This window comes from Embiotoca jacksoni, unplaced genomic scaffold (genome assembly GCF_022577435.1).
Source record: "Embiotoca jacksoni isolate LCO1_2020_lvr unplaced genomic scaffold, fEmbJac1.0.p SCAF_37, whole genome shotgun sequence".
Lineage (NCBI taxonomy): Eukaryota > Metazoa > Chordata > Actinopteri > Embiotocidae > Embiotoca > Embiotoca jacksoni.
In genome coordinates this window covers 2,263,004-2,270,937 of record NW_027185389.1, presented here as the reverse complement: position 1 = coordinate 2,270,937, position 7,934 = coordinate 2,263,004, and the positions used below count along the sequence as shown (strand labels likewise).

The 7,934-nt window shown below is 48.8% G+C and overlaps 1 protein-coding gene across 1 annotated transcript in view; it reads left to right on the top strand.

Annotated features, from left to right (window-relative positions):
- Positions 1-4,913: 4,913 nt before the first annotated feature.
- The window catches only part of LOC138208260 (tenascin-like), a 49,077-nt gene continuing 46,056 nt past the window's right edge, over positions 4,914-7,934 (top strand). The window contains 1 exon segment of the mRNA XM_069166022.1: positions 4,914-5,356. The gene's annotated coding sequence lies outside the window, so the exon portion shown is untranslated.

Genomic DNA, 7,934 nt, shown 5'->3' with positions numbered 1-7,934 from the left:
AGCTGAAAGCAGGACCTGGCTTTGTTTTTAATCAGGGAAGTTCTATGGAGCCGGAGGATCTTTGGAGTCTGCCCCTTGTGGCCCCTCCGGGGTATTACAGTGTAAACCGATGGGGGTGAAATTGCGTCTTTGCACAGCAGGTATTCGTCACAAACAAAATGCCACATGTGTCCGATGGAACGGCACGACTTGGAGCTTTCCAGAAATGTCAGCGCCTCGTTTGTGCGACGAAGCGTTTCGAAGGCAATCGAAGTTGAAGTCGCGTCGTGGTTTCGCTCCGCGGGACTCTTCAGACGCTCTTAATTGAATAATTCCCAAAGTCCCGATTCGCTTCACGACGTCCTGCATATCAAAATAAACAGCAGAACTCACTCTTTTCTGTTGATACCCGTCGTCTCTTGGTACGACAAAGTGTTTTTAGCGAATCCAAGTTTTTGTTTTGTTTTTAGACCCGGATGCTACGTCTGCTATAACACACGGTCGAAACTGAACCGAAACAACGAGCCGAAAGTCGCTGAAAAGGCTCGGCAGCGCTGAGGGGTTCAGACATGAAGTCGTTCTTTTCCCGGTGTCAACGTAGAAACAACTTTTCCTTTAATATTAGATTCCCCGGAAACCCATCGACCTTCATGGCTTTCCTCCTTTTTTTATTATTATTTTTTTTATTTTCCCCCTCCGTCCCGCTCAGATTGAAGCAATTTTCTATCGCAAATATGACGCCGGCCGCTCTGCAAACAGCCGCGGAGGGAAGCGAAACACAAACACTCTGTTCTCCGCGTCTCGTGAAAAGCGAGCGCGGCCGGCGCCCCGTCGATTCCCCGAGTTATGAATTATGTAGCGCCGCTAATAGGCTGCTTCTCCCCCTTGTTTAACTTCGTGGCCACGAGGCTTCGCGGGCCGACGGCCGCTCCTCCCTCACCTCACCTTGTCTCATTATTGCGTTCCAGGGAGTGGAGGGGGGGGGGGGGTGGAGTCCTCCCTGGTCCGAGTGACCCTCCCTCAGGACTTAACCCACACCGTCCCACCTCTGCCGCTGCATAATGGATGAAGGACAGGAGTCGGGAGGGAGGAGGGGCGGGAGGTGGGGGAGCCTTATTACCTTGTGATTCATTTTTAATGAGGTAAACAGGTCTTTCCAGGTCACCTGAAAAAAGCTCACGCACACACACACACACACACACACACACACACACACACACACACACACACACACACACACACACACACACACACGGCGGTCGCTGTGTCTTCTTCCCCCAGTCGACTTGCCTTATTGCTGCCCAGCTTTCACATCCACCGATGGCTGCAGGGTCCTCGTCGTATAATTAGGTCTCACTGTCATTGACAGAACGTGTCTCACTTCCCGCCGAGTTTCCCCTTTTTTTTCTTTTTTTTCTTTCTTTCAAGTTAAGACGGTCGACCAATTATGCAGCGGCAGGAAGACCTTATTAGAAGTGATGCGGGCGACCTTTCGCCTCACTTTTTTTTTTTACTCCCCTCTCTTAGATTAAATTCTCTCCGGCGGTTGAAGGTATACATCCACCGCAATGAAGTTACTGCGCAATTGTTCCATAATTGATTTCATTGCACTTTGCAGCTCATAAATTGAATTTTAAAAAATCAAGTTATGTAGCAGGAACCGGTTTGTGAAAATAGCTCTTGCCACATTGCAGGTAGCCTCCTCCCTCGCTCTCCTCGTTGATGCTCGGCGTGTTATTGTTGCATCTTTTTTTTTGTTGTCGCTGTTGTTGTTATCTTTCCTTTCCGTGCATACGCTAAATGACAGCCGATAAAACCCGACGTCGTCGTGCTCTAATGGAAATAAAATGGGCTCCCTTCTACGAGAAGCAGACGTGTAGGTTTCCGGAGCGGCAAAAAAAAAAAATAAAAAAAATAAATTGGATGACAGACGAGGATGCACGTACGCGTGGCGGCGTCATCTGGGGAAATCAAACCGCCGCTCAGATCACTCGCTCTGAAAAAGTCGGCGAACAGGTACGTTACAAAAACTAGTGGGGCGGGGAGGGAGGTGTGGGGAGGTGTGGGAGGGGAGGGGAGGAGGGGGGAGGCTGGAGGGAGAACTCCCACAGCAATTCTCCTCCGGCGAGAAAGCCTGGCGAGGCTGAGGAGGAAGGGGAAGGAGAGAGGGAGGGAAGGAGGGAGGGAGGGAGGGAGTTGCGACAGGAAGGTGAGAACAGGAACAGATGGAGAGACGCAGGGATCCAACATTTTTACAGTCGTTTTAAAACAGGTGCTATACATAGCCCGGCGCTCAAACCCATCATCTCTCTAAATGATATCATTACAGCAAGAAGTCATTAAAAAAAAAAAATAAAAAAAGTCCCCCGGACGGTATAGATTTCCTCCGTCTCCCCGGGGAGCTTCGGGGATGAAAATGAATTTAGCTCTCCTTCTACCCCCCCCCCCCCCCTCCCTCTCCTCCTCCTCCTCAAGTCATTGAATTTTTTTTATCACCCGATAGCCGCGCTACATATGTGCCATTGTGCTGTTATATAGGATCAGAGAGGATCTTTTCTGCCTGACTGGCTACCAGCTCTCAAGCAACGAGACGAGGATCATTTCCCCCCGCTGAGGAAAGCTGGACGGAAAAAAAACCTCCACACGCACACGCACACGCACACGCACACGGATCTTCACTCGGCATACCACCAATCTTTTATCAACATGTGGGTACATTTCAGATCCTATTTCCCCCAAGGTTGTTGCTTCTTCTTCACAGAAGTTTTTTGAGAAAAAAAAAAAGATCTGTTTATGTAGCTTCCTCCCCCCTCCTACTCCCCCCCCCCCTCCCCCCAGGACTGGCATCATTAATGCCTTTAAAGTTTACTCAAGAATTTCTCGTTTTACCGAGCAGCTGTTGTACGATAGATCAACCAGCCTGGAGCCGGTACGACGAATACGACGGGGTCATCATAACTCAACGAGCGTCACACCGACCTCTCTTTGATGTTTGGATGATGGATCCATTTTGTTTCCGTGTTTGTTTTAAGGCGGTTCTGCTTGTTTACTTCAGTTTCTCGAGCGCGGAACGGCTCGGTTAATTGCAACCAGTTTGTTTTTTTGCTACCCGGAGCAAAAAAAAAAAAAAAAACCTCGAGAAACGCTTTTATCCGTTTGATCCGGCGTTGTCGGGTTTCCGCTCGCACCGACGAGTCGGAAGAGGCGAAGAAGACGTCATTCTGCCGTCCCGTCGACATAATCATCGCAATAAGATACGAATTAGTCCGACTTCGTGAGGCGAATGAGGTCGGCGATGGTGAAAGTAGGTTCGAACGACTCAAACTCTTTTTTTGTTGGATTGGATTCTGTTTTTTAGACTGTTTACGGCAACACGTCTTGAACCAGAGGGATCTGCTACCATGCGGTCTCGGTACCACCCACAGATTAGACCAATTCGAAAGTGCCATAACGTGCAATACCACAGAGGGCCACTAGAGGGTCGGCTCCAAAGAGCCTCCATAGACTCCCATTCAACTTCTCACGAAATGGCAAGTCAATGCATTTTCTCCACCGAGGGTTTACGGTGTCATTCGCTAACGTCACTCCTTCTTATTCGTTTCCTAGCGGTCCATCTGAAAATAATCCCGTGATTAATAGAAATTAGGACTCAAAATGCTTCGTTTTTTGGGGGGCGTGTCTGTTTGATTGACAGGCCTGTGGTGCTGTCAGGTTTTCCTCTACCGGTGGACGGGAGCGTAATGTCCTCGGATCTCCAATCAGATTGAGTCCAATCCACCGCTTAATCCCCTCCCCCCAGCTCGTCCAAATATGGTCACTTCCTGCTCCAAACCGCTCCGATCTAGCAAAGATGGCGAGTTCACGAGTTGTGACGTTGCTTGCTGACGTGTACAGAAAGGTCAGAGGTCGTGGAAGTTCATGTTTTCGTTGTAATTTTAGTCCCGTAGAGTTTGTCTTCATAACTTCCCAACCATCCCAACGGCCTCGTCATTTCCCCTCCGCGCCTTCATATTTCCTGCATTACGTAATAATCGTGAGCCTCTTTGGCTTCCAGACACCATCCATGTTGCCTAGCAACGGGCGTTTTTACGACTTTAACCACTTGAACGCCGAAGCACACGGTTGTAACCACGGACTCCATCCACGTTTGTTCCATATTACCACCCCAGACGTCCCTGCTCCCCTTTTTCCGAAGTTCTGTCGCGTTTCTACTCGGTCACGTGACCTCCTCCTTCGTCACGGTGTCGACGCCGACGGGGCGGCCTTCTTCGTACCTCGCCGACGCTCGAGGCTTTTTTGACGAACACGCCGGTATTTGTAAAGTAAACTTTACTGATTACACGGTGGCGTTTAGAGATTCCCCTTTTATAATACGATATTTCGGGGCGGAGAGAGGGGGAGAGTGGGGGGGGGGGGCCTTCTTCGCCGCCTGCCTGCCTTTTCAAAGTTTCTTTTTAAATGCTATGTTAATGCAGGCCACTGCATTCACTCATGTCTCGGCTCTCCATTGGCTTGCCCGCTGCAATTTGCTGCTAATGGTCCCACCACCCCCCCGCCCCCCGCCCCCCCCACCCCCGTCTCTTCACTCACTCTCTCTCTCTCTCTCTCTCTCTCTCTCTCTCTCTCCCTCTCCCAGCCTTGAGGCGTCCCGTTTCAGCTCCTTCGCTTTCAGTCACAATACTGTGGAGAGGGTGAATGGACGGGGTGGGGGGCGAGCAGGAGTAGCAGCAGCAGCAGCAGCAGCAGTGGCGGCGGCGATGGTGGGGTGGGAGGGGGGGCGGGTGGGGGCGAGGGGGAAAATGGAGGGGGGGGGGGGTTGGACATTTAGGAGAGCAGTAGGTGGGAGTGGAGAGTCTGACCGCAGAGGGTCTACTGTTTAAGACAAGGGGATTTCTCTCTCTCTCTCCCTCCCTCTCTCTCTCTCTCTCTCTCTCCCTCCCTCCCTCTCTCTCTCTCTCTCTCTCTCTCTCTCTCTCTCCCCCTCCTCACTGGCTGCAACAGCATCAGCCGGCTCTCGAGGTACAAGACTCGAAGTAAACACTCCAGAAGAGAACAGAGAGAGAGGAGAGGGGAAGGATGACAGAGCTGTCAGCGCTCTGAAGAGACAGATACAAGACCCGGTGTGTGTGTGTGTGTGTGTGTATGTGTGTGTGTGTGTGTGTGTGAGAACGTTTTGTCAAGGGGTGCTTTGGCTGTGCTGATAAGCCCCCCATCCACCCACCACCACCACCACCACCCATCCACCCATCCACCCATCCACCCACCCCTCTTATTTCTTCTCCGACGCCGCTACTGCTGCTTCTTCGCTCACAGTTTTTTTTCCTCCTCTCTCATCAGCGGAGGAGAGAGCTCGCTGCGAGCATCGTGAGCCGCGGAGGTAAGTCACCTCTTTTTTTTCTTTTACCTGCGCTGAGAGCGGCCGGCCGAGTGTTTGAATGGGAGCAACAGCAGCAACAACAAAAAAGAAGAGGGCTGAATGCTGCATCCAATTTAGGGAAAAAAAAAATGTAATTGGGAGAGTGTGGGACAACTTCACAACTTTAACCACAGTTGATTTTTCAACTTTTTATGAAATTATTGTTTTTCATTAGCAATTTTTCCTGTGGATTTATTAATGCTTTAGCTGATAGTAGAGTGTGGAAAAAAAAATGACTTGAAACTTCAGATATTTTTTGTTTGAATATTTTGACTCAAATCATTTCATTTCCTGTTGCTCATTTTTTGTTTTTATGTCAGTGTAAAGTAAAGTGACCAATCTTCACATCTTATCAATTGGGAGAAAAAAAAAAGATGATTACCATTCATCAAAGCAGCTTCTTCCTCCATGTTTTATCAGCCCGGATTTCACAGATTGGCTTAAATTTTTGCACCTGGGTGCCAATTATGTATTTTACTGTGAAAAGTTTATTTTTTCCACCTCTTGCTGGTTATTTTTATATTTATTAGCAGGGAGCCGGTAAAAAAAGAAAGAAAAAAGCTTGTCTTCAGAGATGAAGGCTGTGATGATCTGCTGAATTATTCTGCTTGCATTAGAGCTGATGCTGAGCTGTGGTCTGATGGCACAACAGAGCGGAGATGGGTGTGTGTTAATGTGTGTGTAAGTGTGTGTTAATGTGTTAATGTGTGTGTGTGTGTGTGTGTAGGTCCAGCTGTACACTTTATGTTTGCCAGCAGACAGTAGGCTTGTGTAACCCAGGAGACAGACAGCTGCTCTGCATTAGATGCTGCTAGTTGGGTTCCTCTTCGCCAGATCTCCTGCAATACACACACGCACACACGCACACGCACACACACGCACACACACACACACGCACGCACACACTGCCAGGCTATAAAGTGGCAGCCTCACACACACACACACACACACACACACACACACACACACACACACACACACAGTCACTGACTGTTCATCTCCATGTGCGTCCCAGCCTCCTTTCCCCCAGGTCAGCTTCATTTGTTTGCAATTTGCGTCCCGTGGGGGAGGTGGGGAGGTGGATGGGGGGGTCGGGGAGGGAGCAATCTGACGGAGAGAGGATGTTTTATAGATTAGTAAATAAACTGGCATCCACTGATTATGGGTGTTGGCAGCTGATGTGTTGTTTGTGGATTGATGCCAGTTTTTTTTGTTTTTTTGTTTGTGGGTACGATTTTCAGCCAGCTTCATGTCAACTTTTGCTAAACAGTTGCCTCTGTGGCGAAAACCGTCAATTACGAGGGGGGGTGGGGGGGGTGTTACTTGTAAATGCTAAAAGACAGTGTAACAGTAGCAGAAGTGGAGAGGAGTCACAACTACCGTGACTGAGTCAGCATTTACACGTAGTGCCGACCAGACCCGTCCAACAGCAAGTCACCGACTCCATGAAACGTGTAATCAGAACGTGTTCATCTTGTAGGGCAATCCGCTATCAAGAACATCAAACTTTTTGTTAGTGCGAGCTCTCCGTTTCCGTGGCAACACATATGGTATGTCTAAGAACTGGGAAACAATCTGTCGCGTCAGTAGACTCTTAAGAAACGTATGTCTACCGCTCCAGGAAGTAGTCCGGCCCTTAACAACGACCCTAGCAACGGAGGGGATTTCCAGTCAGTTTCTTTTATGCTTTCTAGAGATCGTTTCCCAAACTGAAATAAATACAGCTCGTAGAAACACTAAACTGCTCAGCTAGCTCAGTCTGGTTGCAACGAAGATATCCGATGACAAAAAGATATCGACGTACTCACCGTGTCACGTGTTGAAACCAAAGAAAAGGACCAAAAAAAGACCAGATTTCGCCAAATTTTACAGGCCTATAACAAGTAAAAACAACATTATATTACATCGTTATATTACATTCAATTCCAATTATGTATTGCCATTGAGAAGGCGGAGTGATATTCATGCTGTGATGTTATGCTGATTTGCTCCAAATGTACAGCCGACCAATCAGATCTCTGGGTCGGAACTACTTATTCGTATAATTCACGTTATATATTGTGAGACAGTGAGCTGTTTCTGCTTTTCAGAGCTCACATATGTCTCACTTTAAAAGTTTCTAGCCTCCAGAACTGTGTTCAGGCCTCAGCGGGGGGAGGTGATGAGAAATCTTTAAGATGGAGGTTCGCTGTTCTTTAAAGGCAGGATTTTATTGCAGGTTTTTTTTTCTCCACACATTTCCACTGTTCGCACCCTGCGGAGCTGCTTTCCGAGGTAAATCGGATCCTCATGGCGGCTGATATGGGAACTCCTCTTGTAGGTGTGTGTGAGAGAGAGAGAGAGAGTGAATGTGTGTGTGTGTGTGTGTGTGTGTGTGTGTGTGTGTGTGTGTGTGTGTGTGATGGAGGAGACCCACAGGATACCAGGGCAGCGCCTGCTGGATGGTAATTGTGTTTGATGAAGGGAGACTCGGTTGAAGGAGAACTGGCTGACTTTCAGCGCAGGCTTCCTCCATCCGTTCTGAAAAACACCTCGCGGC